The following is a 12,532-nucleotide window of genomic DNA, read 5'->3' on the forward strand; positions in this document are numbered from 1 at the left end:
CAACCACTTGAGCTGAACAGTGGCTGCCCTTTAGAGGGGACACGTGCTCTTCATTTGGCCTGTTTAACTGATTTGCATTATTTGTTTGGCCTCTGTAGGCATTTGGTTTGTAACCCTTGCTACCTCTTTATGTGGCTCTCTCCAGAAGTACTCTCATCAAAACCTTTGTTATGCTAGCCTAGTAAGTGGCCTATGTTGTTCTAACCTCTCAATTCTCCTAAGCATCTTCTATACTGTCGTAAGTTTCTGAAACACAATCATGTCACTGCCCAGTTCAAGAGTATGGTGTTATACAGTGACTAGAGAAAAATATTAGTCTAAATTCCTTAACATTCTAGGCATTCTGAGATTTGATTCCAAATTACCTTTTCTGTCATATTTTCCACGTCTAATGACTGAATAGACTGATGCTACCCTAAAAGGAAGTGTCAAGTGGCCTGCTACAAAATTCTACCCTTTTCTACATTTTTATCAGTGGCTTGGATTGCAAGAAGTATGATTTTCAAATTTAAGTAGAAAGAATAGGCAATATCTGTAATTTATATCCATCCTCAGAGATGCATTCCTTTTACTGCCTATAGAAGCCTTTGGCAAGTTGTTACCACAGAAAACAAAAAGATCTGAGGTCAATGGTAGTTTTAAGACTATACAGACGCCAGTCATAAACATAAAAATACTAATAATGCTCCTTCATCTTTTTATAGCATAGTAAGCATTCCTAAAGCATTTTTGGACATAGAATTTCATTTTTTCAAGACCAAGAAGGAAAATAGGATGACAGATAAAAGATATAAATGAATTGAAGCAATGACTAAATAAGATAAGATGTGCATTTGAACAGAAAGCTCTGTGCACAGCACTAACACCAAAGGATAAATTACACTATACCATGAACATTTTTCACAGCACCAAAAATGTATTTAGCACTCTGCTAGGGGCTGGTGGGTAGTAATTCTAAAATATACTGTCACTTACAATGTTTAAAACACTGGGATGAAGCTACTGAAACAGAACATATAGTTGTTTTAGGAAGAAAAAGTAACCACTAACTGTTACACAACATCCCATCTCCCATAACTACAGAGAGAGTTATGCTGTAAAATTTAAAGTTCGTTAATTCCAAATAAGGAGATAGTGTCCAGATAGTTTTTTTTACTCAATCCTTTTAGAGGATACAAATTGCACTCCTGTTGGACTGATTTCTCATGATAACATTTTGGCATGGGACATGCCCAGATGTCAGCTGCAATGCACTTCCCAGAAGTCATGTCAGCTTCAGTTAACTTTCTTGGATGGAAAAGAACAGATTTTAGCTTTGGCCAAGTATAGTCTCTACAACTCTCCCCACCTCCCCCAATTAAACAAATGAACTTGTTTTTGTTAAGAAAGACAATAAAGCAAAAATGTGTTGTTTTCCCACAGCTTTTCTTTTAACACCACAGATCTTTACAACATAATGAGTCAAGTCATCACACATGCAATTGGGAAATCAATTGCCTAGTAAATAGACAAAAATTCAGTCCAAGACAAATTTCTCTCTCTTTAACTTGAGAGACAGCAAAAATGGAAATGCCAGCCAGAGAACATTTCAGGAAAAGTACTCTAGGGCTTGCCTGAATGAAAACAAACACCTTCATTATTTATTAACCTTGAGAATTTTGAATTAGTACTTTTGTTGTTATTTTATAGAAAATTTCCTACAAAATTCATAGGCATCAGGATAAAGCCAGTAAAATTTTAACTGTAACCAGGAGGAAAGAGAAGAATTTTCCATGGTGACACAATAGCCTAAATTACAGAAGGAATACAATTGCATAACTTCAGCAGATATTGTAATATGTAATATATTTTAGCATGGGACCATTGATTAGCACTTCCATACATGGTTCTGTTTTTTTTTGAAACTACTAATACAGTGCTTGAAAATATGAGGGGGTCTTCAAAAAGTCCATGGAAAGATTTGCATGATTTTTGAATTTCATTTTTCTGCAAACTTTTTGAAGTATCCTCATATCTCCACTTGCACTAACCAACATTTCTTTTAAGCCATACTACATTGCAAAGTTAATAAAACAGTGCTTAATTCATGTTGTTTCCCTTGCCCAAGCATCTACAGTAGCTCCCTATTGATTATGTCTGGACTTCACAACCTGGCATCAAAGAGCTACATAATGATAACAATATTAGCTAACACTTCCATAGCACTTACTACATACCAGTATTTCTATTATCTACTGCTATGTAAAAATAATAGCCAAAACTTAGTGACTTTAAAGCAACCATTTTATTATCTTTCATTAACCTATGGATTGACTATGGTTAAGAGAACAGGTTTTGAATACAGACTACCGCTCAAGTTTATGATTGTGAGGATTAAATGGCAATGGTATATGTGAAGTGCTTAGTACAGCATCTGGCACCCAGGAAGTATTCAATCAATTATTAGTATTGTTGTATTTTATGAGTTATTTTTCCTAACTCAAATAATAAATCACAAGTTACTCAAAGGCAGAGGGTAGATCCTCAATGTTGAGCTTCCTCATTTAGCCTACCAAAGGGTTCTGAACAAAAAGAAAGAGATGAATAAACACTTTAAAATTTAAATCAATAGGTGCAATGAATTAAAATAAATATCCTTCATTTTCCATTAACCTACCTTTTTGAATCATAAATTTACAGTCTTGAAAGATAAAGGTAGTAAGTTATTTTTCAGACTCTAAAGTCTCCAAGTATTTTTCCTTCCAGCCTGAAGAGTGTCTTTACAACCAGTGTTTACTGGTGAAATATGTCATTAAGTTATATTAGATATCATTAACATTTGCACAAAAGTGAATGACAGACTTTCAGGGTTTCAAGACCCTCAAATACTTCTGAAATCAACAACTGTGGAACTTTTAAGACACTGATGTCCAGGCCTCAGCCCCAGAGATTTCGTTTTCAACTGCCCTTTGATGGGGGCTTTGCATCTGTTGTCTTTAAAAGCACTCCTGGTGATTCTAATGTGCAGCACAGTTGGCAGTTATTGATCCAGGTCAAAGGGTTAGAGCTCATATAGAGCAAAATTGATCTGGAATCGGGAGACCTGGACTCTTGAAGTTGGATACTCAGTTTAACAAACTTTTTTTGTGACATGCTTTGTGCTGGATACCATAAAACAAAGAATGGAGAGCCAATAGTCTGAACCTTAGTTTTTGAGTCTTTGATCATTTAAAGATGGGAATGGGTTTCACACTTTTTTTAAAATCATAGTTTTAGCTTTTACTCAAATGAAATCTTTCTTGTAAGTTCAATATATATAAAAGACACAAAAAGGAAGTGGGTTGGGGTTAGGAATTCCTGTTATATTGCATTAGCTTTCTCACTGCCCTTCTCCGTTGGAAGTTGACTCTAACTCTGCATTTTCCTCCTATAGTTTTGGTGGCATAGTTGCTCCTTATTCCAAGGTTGCAGATTTTGTTTTTCCTAGAGGACAGCAGAAGAGAAGCCAAGCATTTATCCCAGAGCTGAGGGGGCACTAAATATCTGAGCTGACCAGAACCCTGGCCAGGAAGGGACCCTATCTGCTCAAGTCTTATGGAAGGCACTGCAGTCTGTGCCCAGTTTCTGATTTTCTACTTAGATTCTCCCATGTGTTTTCTAAGCTAAGTCAAGAATTAGCCACTTTTCTCCAATTGTTGAAGGTAATGTTCTGGGAAAGAAAAACCCAACAAAATAAATTACACATTCAATCATGTAAACACATTCTGAACATTTTGTGGAAATACCTGAAAGTGGTAAATCCATAAATCAAAGCTTTCTGGGATCTAGACATTCAAATAGTGTAGGTAATTCCTATTAAAGAACATGACGTCAATACTCCTGAGTGGTTCAGGAACTTTTAATTGCGTTATTTAGAAATTTAAAAATATTTTCTTCCAACCTTTGTGTTGCCCGTGAATAAAAAAACCCTGTCTAGTCTAGTTCTGTTTATTTCACAATCTTTTTTTTTTCTTCTTCAAGTTTTACAATATGTGGGACAATGGGTAGAAATAGCAGAGATCTTACTGGTTCTGAGAAAATCCACAGTGGACATTAAGGCTCATTAGTCCCTTTTGAAGTTTGTGGAGACATAAACATTCTATATGGTATTCTGTACATGGTGATAGCAAAGTAAGAAGAGGTATACTTTTGGGAGAAGTTCACTTTTTTTCCAGAAGACAATAATATCCAATCAAAATGTTCATGTTTTGATTAAGTTATTCTGCTGTAAAAATGTTATTTGTAAATGCGTATGTCAGGAATTATTTGACTGCCCTGGAATCCTCCTGCAACAGGATCCAGGATGCCTGGTGTACTAAGGCTGAGGTAGAATCAGAATAGAATTAAACCCACACAGGACAAAGACAGCCTCTTCAGCCTTGTCCCTGTCTGTCTAACAGTGTGACTTACTAGCAGATAGGATGTGTCCTCTCTTCACTGCTACTTTTGCCCCCACCTCCTACAGGCTCAGAATTAGGGAGGAGAGGGCACTGTTCCCTTTGTAAAGCACACAGCTCTTTTATCTGTCTGTAGGAGGTGTCATAATCTTCTAAAAAATATACTGGAGGGGCCAACAGAATAAATCAAATTCCATGCTACTGCAGAATAAATTAAGAGTGTGGCTTCAGTCATAATTATATTTCCTTTCTTCTGTTTTCTTGCAAAATAAATGATCAGTTGATTTTTAATGGCACTACATAATCTATTAAAAGACTGCTCAAATTAGCAGCTTTCTTTTAACTTCCATTCCAAAGTAGGTATTTTGCAGCTTTTCTCAATCTCCTCCATGTGATTGTCTTGTGCTGTTTCATTCTTTAGCTTTTCTTCCATGTGTCATTCCATAGATTTTTCCAAGTTTCTGACCCTTGTTCTTTTCTTTTTTCCCAACAGGGTTTAGTAATTATCTCTCTGTCGAAGCCTCACAAATTTATATTTTTAGCTGGAGCTATCTTTTAGGTTAAAATTCTGCAATTTTTATTGTTTTCTGGACAGATCCACACAGAAGTCCAAGCTACAAACTGGCTGCCTGTAGTTCTTTTATTCGTAATCAATTAGGAAAACTTTTAAAAGTGGATTTCTGTCATCTTTTGAAAAGTGGAAGACCTGGCAACACTGTGTGCACGTTTTTGACTGACAACAAATGCCTGGAACTCAATAACAGATGTTCCTTTAAAGTGGAGCAAGCATTCTCTAGCTCTGTACAGTTTCTACTTCAACCATTTACTTACTTTTCTGGCTTCTTTCATATGAGTTTGTAATCTTTTTGAAGAGGATAAGAATAATAGAGAGCAGTCCTGACTAGATCTTTTAGATTCCTTTCCACACCCAAGTGTCAAACGTTTAGTGACAACCCGCTTCTAAACACATATATTTGCCACGATGCCTTTGGGGAGTTAGTATTTTGTTTTCAGTTCAAATTACAAGCATATGACCTTTTAGTAGGGAGTACACAGTCTTTTAAGTGGAGTGGTGTGTGTGTATGAGTTAGGGAGGGGTAGGAAGGGCTTTTCTTATAGAGTCACTGGAGGGTTATCCCAAAGTTCTCTTGACCCAAAAGCACTTCACAAATCATGTCCTCCATTCTTCTACTACTCTCCCTCATCCATTACTTATCTCTCATTACCATCAAAACTCAGCACAGAGCTCGCTGGTTAGCTCAGTTGGTTAGAGCGTGGTGTGTAACACCAAGGTCAAGGGTTCGGCTCCCCGTACTGGCCAGCTGCCAAAAACAAAAACTGAAACCTGTACTTTAAATAAAAATAAACAACAACAACAACAACAACTCAGCACAGAGCTGATAAGAATTAATTGGACAGTTGGTTTGAGTGTTGATTCTTATGCTAGATAACTAGTATGTCCACCTATAAGACGTCTGATGGGCTTTTACCATATTCATAGCATTCTGTGGGGGAATTGAGCTAAGCTTGACAAAAGGAAGAGAAGAACAAGTTGTAATAGCAACAAAAACATCAGCAGCAGTCATTAACATTTACTGAAGGCTTATGTGCTGGGCAGTAAGCACTTTACATGTGCTATCACATTTAATCCTCATAATAACCCTACCAGGTAGATACTATTGTCATCCTTATTTATAGTTAAAGAAACTGTTGCACAGAGAAGTAAAACAACATGTCCAAGGTAACAGAGCTATTAAGTCCCAAGAGTCTAACTCTACTGTCCACTCAGTAGATGGTAAGCTTTGTGAAGGCAAAAGGAAGCTGTCTACTGTGCAGTGGTTAAAGAAATGGGTTACGGAATTCAAAAAAGCTAGAGTGTGTAGTCTAGTTATTAGTCTTTTCAAAACACAACTTTAGCTTTGTTGATCTTCTGTACTGTATTTTTGTTTTTTCATTTTATTCATTTCCTTCTTTCATTATTAAGCACTGATTATGTACAGGCACAATCTAGGAGACGGAGATACACCAGTGAACAAATGAAAACTTCCTGCATTCATGGAGCTTAGATTCCAGTGGCAAGTACACAGAAAATAAATAAATAAGGTAACATATGTGATACACACACACACACAAGCAGGGACAGGGGAGTAACAGTTCTGGAAAGCAATGGGTAAAATTTTAAATAGGGTTGTCAGAATAAGTCTCACTGAGAAATTGACATTTATGCAAAGACATGAAAGAATTGAGGGACAACATTAAGGAGTTAATCAGGAAAGTAGAATGAGAAGCAATTGAGGGTTTTGAGCAGAGGAATGATATAATTTGACTTATGTTTGAAAAGGTTAACTCTGGCAGCTGTGTTGATAACAGAATGCAAAGAGGCAAAGGTGAAAGCTGGGAGACCAGTAAGAAGGCAATAATCCAGGCAGGAAAGTTACTGTGGTTTAGAAATTGTTTCTTTAATTTATGAGTATAAGTATGTTTCCAAATTTCTGTCTCCCCACCCAAACTGAAGGCTCTTGGTTGCAGGTATTGCTAGATGTTTTCAGGTTACCTGCAACTTTTGTGTGTGTGTGTGTGTGGTGGGGGGGGTGTTGACTGGCTGGTACAGGGATCCAAACCTGTGGCTATCTGCAACTTTTGCTAGCACTAGCATTCCACCTTAAATTCTGGCTTCCTTTTCATTTTTCACCCTTAAAGATTTCTCTTACTTTTTTGTGTGTTTAGTTATGCACTTAATAACATATTTGTATTTCATCCCACATTTTTAGTGTTTTACTGCTGGTAGTGATTTGGGGGGAGAGGAGTTCCAGAATATCCAATATGCTATATTGCCAAAGTGGAAGTCCTTAGGTTTGAATTTTGCCTTTTCCTATTTACTAGTTGTATAACCTTGGCAGGTTATTAAATTTATCTAGACTCTGTTTTCACGAATGTAAAAGAGAGATAATGATAATATCTAAATCATAGTGTTGTTGTAAGGATTATGATCTAATGCATACACAGTGTTTAGCCACAATGCTTAGCACACAGGCAATGCTTACTGTAACGTCACTATCATCATCACCACCTCCATCCTTGCAGCACTATACATAATAGGTACTCAATAAATGATTGCTGAAGTGATCTGTTGAAAATGAATTACAAATGGCAGTGTGGTAAGAAAGATGTGCAGCTGGTTCCTCTCTGAGTGTATATCATGACCAGAACCAACTGTATAAAAATGTAACAAGGCAAAGTCTTGCCACCTGCCCCACTTTAACAAATGAATAGTTTAGTCTCCTTAATCATTGGCATACTCCTCCTTGGTACACTTCACTTTGTTTCTTCCAATTTTGCTTACTATTAATTATTTTCATGCCTGTTTACCCTACTAGATAATCAACTACTGGATAGCGGAAACCATGTCTTAAGCATCACTGTGACCCACACAATGCCTAGTACAGAGTTTTAAACAAGGGAGACACTCAGAGACTTTGTTGAAATAAATTTTTCTACCAAGGTAGCTAAAGTAACTTTACATTTATAAGTAACCGTGTTCCTTCAAGTCTTATTTGCTCTACTGATCTACTTAAATATTTTTTAAAAAATCATGGAAGTTTAGAAGCAAAATCATCGCTGTTTACACAACAGCATTCAAATTCCTTAAACATGGTCCTTCATAGTCTAGCCATAGACTTACCTTTTCCTTCTGCCTCCATCTCCAGTCTTAATTCCCAGTAAATAATTCATGGAGTTTTCTCTGCCTATAATATTTTTGTCTTCCCACCTTTTACCCTCTCTTTACCTCATCCCTACGTGCAAGACAAATGTCCACCTGTTTTTCATGGGTACAAATATCACAATTTCTTTGGAGTGTTCGTTGGCTCACAAGGAATTAATGTTTGCATATAGTACTTAGATCTGTGTTACAACTTATGCTGTAATTTATTTTACCAATCTATGTGTGTGTGTGTGTGTGTGTGTGTGTGTGTGTGTGTGTGTGTGTGTTCCTCAAGGCAAGAGACTTTGACTTGTTCACCTTTGCATTCCTAACACTTGAGACATGGCAGTAGTTCTACTGAACTAAACTGTACTAAATCTTTTTTGGAATAAAGAAAAAACCAGAGTCCTAGTAGGCTGCCTCATTTTCTGCAGAATGAACAAAAAGGTCCGAACCTTTCACCATCATATGAAAAAAGTAAAAAAAGTTCAGAAAAATACTCCACAAACAAAAAATTACTAAATAATAACACTAATTAAGAATAAAAAATAAATTTAACAAAATTTAAAATACTGTTATTTGTTCACTGAAATAATAATAATATCTGTTCCAGAACTTCTGAGTAAATTACCCCATAGTTGCCTTAAATCACTATTTTAAATAGTGACTATAAACTAATCTTAATAAAGAACAGTAATTCCAAAATAATTATAATAATTAACAGTTTTTCAGAAGCAGAGGTTTTCCAAGAGCACTAGGAAAAAGAAGCAGTCCTTCAAAACTTGAAAGAAAAAGTGAGAGAAGCAAGAAGAAAATTAAGGGAGGATATAAAAGCAAGACACTAATTCTCCAACCATTCTAAAATTCTGCTGGGCTGGAGGCATCTGTTGTAATAAATACATTCACATCTTTTCCAGGCCAAATTTGGATTCAGCCAGAGTTGATGCCTGTCCTCACTCTGAAACATTTTTCTGCCGACTAACTTATTTCTAAAGTTAATGTTTGATTTTACAGCAGGACCCCCCCCCCCCAAAAAAAAACCCTTTATCACTCTCTTTCCTCCTCTCCCCTTTTCTTCTGGCCAAAAATGTAATCCTTTGAGAACTGTTGTAGCAAATGCAATGTATCCAGATCATGAAGTATGAGAAAAACAAAATTCTTTTCCTATTTTGTAGATTTTCAGGAACCTCTCATCATTTACCAATGAAAAATAATGACTGATGAAATATCTATTTTTTGTATTGCTATTAGATTTTTCTTCTAGCAGCAATCTTAATACTATGAAAGTGGGTTTATTTGGATTCCATCAGTTAGAATTACCTACAAACTGTCTTATCTATACTAGGACAACTAGGATCTATATTAATGACTAAGACAAAGTCAGTATTCAAGTAACTTGTAAATCATCAGAGAATAAAAAAGTGTATTTGGTGTCATTATGAGCACTTTGTATGCTTTCTATTAGAAATATGTGAAAATTGGAGACATAAATAATAAAGTGACAATTAATTAAACCATAACATCCAATTAGTCAGCATTTCCTGAACTTGCCCCCTCCAAGCCAAAGATTAATTAAATATTCTTGCTGGATATATGAGCGAAAATGACTAGAGAAATGGGGGGTAGGAGTGATGCCAATTCAATATCTCTAAACAAAAAGACAAAAAAAGTTCCTATATGTATGCTGCATAAACTGTCACTCACTAGGAGAACCCTGTTACAGTAAAAGAACATGAGCTTTGAAATCAGACAGAACTGAATTTGTGTCCTGGCTCTGTCACTTACCAGCTAAGTGGTATAGATTCTTTCTAAGGGCTATTTCCTTCACCTTAAAGTGGGAATAACACTTCATTGAGCTGGATTAAGTACTGCAAGTAAAATGGAGCATCTCGTACACAATAAGAATTTAATAAATATTAGCTGTCATTATTATTCCTATCATCTTCCTCTAGAGACTCCTTTTTACCATGTTCTATTAGGTAAATAGACTTATACAAGAAATATCGGGCTTTGACATGAAAAACACAATAGATGTTAGTTTACTCATTTTAGGGAGCAGGAGTTGGGGAGTAATTACTGCTAGAGTCTGGTGGTGGCAGGAAGATCACCACTTAGGAGACAGTTCAAGAAACAGTGTGGTTCTCCATGCTTTAATGTGCACTTTCTGCCTCTCTGATTGATTAGGTAAGTTAAGCTTACAGAAATGACTTTTTTGGGCAGTGCTCTGTACATTTTCCTATCACACCACCCTGAATTTACTTGCCATGGGCCTTTTCTTTTGAAATGGAAGTAATATCAATATCTAAAGATTTTATTTATGGTGGGATAAGGTAGTAGATGTTCATTTAGAATTTATAAGCCAAAGTTAAAATTTAGCAATAAAGAAATTAAAGAACTGTGAAATCGTGTAGACAGAAACGTAAAATTTCTTCAAATTGAGAAATCATTGCTTCACATCTCGCATTTTTTCTAATGTCTTTATTAAAAGAGAATTAGCTTAATTATATATTATGCATTGAATGAGATATACTTTGAAAGAACACAGAAGGTGACCTAAGCACTCTGGGTGTGAAAAATTCTTAATTAATAATTAACAGTCCTAAAGAAATCTTCTAACAACACGGGTGAACCTCAAAACCATTATGCTCAGGGAAAGAAGTCAGACAAAAAAGAACATATAGGGCATGATTCAATTTATATAAAATATCCAGAAAAAAATAATTTATATATAGAGAAAGTAGATTAGTGGTTGCCTTGGAATGCGGAGTGACTGTAAATATGCATGAAGTTTCCTTTTGGGGTGACAGACTGTTCTAAAATTAGACTGTGGTGATGGTTGCACCACTGTGTAAATATAACTTATCATGGAAGTGTACACTTAAAATGTGTAAATTTTATGTATATAAATTATACCTTGATAAATTAGTTAAAAAAAATAAATCAGAATAGATGGGTACTAGAAAAGAAGTTGTTACATGCTGAATAAAGTGAGAATTTTGAAGAGGAAATCTGAGTCTACTGAGAATGATTGCCTGAATAATACTCTTATTCTGAAGTAAGACCTATATTAATCAAAACCCTGAAAGTGCCATGCACATGTGGGAGATCTTTGGAATTTGGGAAGGCTTCACATCAGGGTGTTTGAATCTAAGGTAAATAAGGTATTTATTTTTTCTCCCAGGGTAAACATAAACTACAATGGGTACTAAAGGAGAAAGTGTTAGCTCTCCTGAGAGACATTTTGAGTATGAATAACCAACAGATGTGCCTTATAGAAGTAATGGGAGGTATGCGTCATATTTTGACAGATTCCAGGAAACTCTCCAGATACCTAGGTTATTAAGAACTACAACAGGATGATGCTAAGGTACCTGGGTCGCTGAGGAGAAGGCATTAAACAGTGGCTCACGGTGAAGGGGCCCTGGCCTTCATTGTTGCTCAATGCTATTGTTGAGAAGGAGTAATATAGGGATATCCTATTTTGGTTCTATTTCTGCTCTATTGAGTTTTATTTTACTTTCTATTTTTTTTTTCTTCTAAGAAAGCAACATTTAGGTAAGAACCCCTGCTTTAAACATTCTGAGTATGTACTCTGGCTCTTAATTCAATAAACATGATCTTTAAACAAAAGAGACCCAAGTAAATAAAAGAATAGCCCAATATTATTCATTAACTTTGAAATGATTCCTCTACCGTCAATAGATGATGAATGGATATGAAAGGGTGTTAGTATGTGTCTTGAAGGTACAGACCATCTATAACTCTGCAATAGACAAAAGCACACGGCTTGGCACATCTAATAAATGTTTGCTAAAATGGGAATGAAAGTATCATATAAACAATAAAAATAATATAAGTGTATGTAAAAGATTATATTATTTTTACAGTAAAAGTAATCCTGACAATTTAAATCTCACTGATAAGACACCACCTTCAAGAAAGGCTTTATAATAGTTAAAGAAGCATGAATTACATTTAACTTGTTAAAACTGGAGAAAATTGAGAAGGAACTGTAAGCTTCCAATCTAGGGGGGAAAAACTAAATTTGTGGTGCTATCCCATTACAAATTCCTAAGGATCTAAGATAGGTAATGTTATAAGTGGAAAATGTTGGATACATTTACACTAACTCTAAAAGATAAACATTACATCTGGGCCAATGAAATATCCTGCTTTATGAGAATAGTAAGTAAATATACACCATCTTTTTTTTTTTTTGGCAGCTGGCCAGTATGTATATATATCTTTTAATTAAAAAGAAAAAATATAATTATTCATTAAAAATAATTAGGTATATGTGCTATTATGGAAGGATCTCCAAGATGTAATAGGAAGTGAAAAAAGTGAGGTGAGAAAATAAACGGTTTGATTCCTTTTTTTAAACAAAAAAACCCAAACCAACCAACCAAACAAA

At 35.4% G+C, this 12,532-nt stretch overlaps 1 protein-coding gene across 4 annotated transcripts in view; it reads right to left on the minus strand.

The window, feature by feature from the left end:
• SBF2 (SET binding factor 2) overlaps positions 1–12,532 on the minus strand; it is a 465,129-nt gene that overhangs the window by 97,143 nt on the left and 355,454 nt on the right. The gene's annotated exons all lie outside the window — the stretch shown is intronic.

This window comes from Cynocephalus volans, chromosome 4 (genome assembly GCF_027409185.1).
Source record: "Cynocephalus volans isolate mCynVol1 chromosome 4, mCynVol1.pri, whole genome shotgun sequence".
Taxonomy (NCBI): domain Eukaryota; kingdom Metazoa; phylum Chordata; class Mammalia; order Dermoptera; family Cynocephalidae; genus Cynocephalus; species Cynocephalus volans.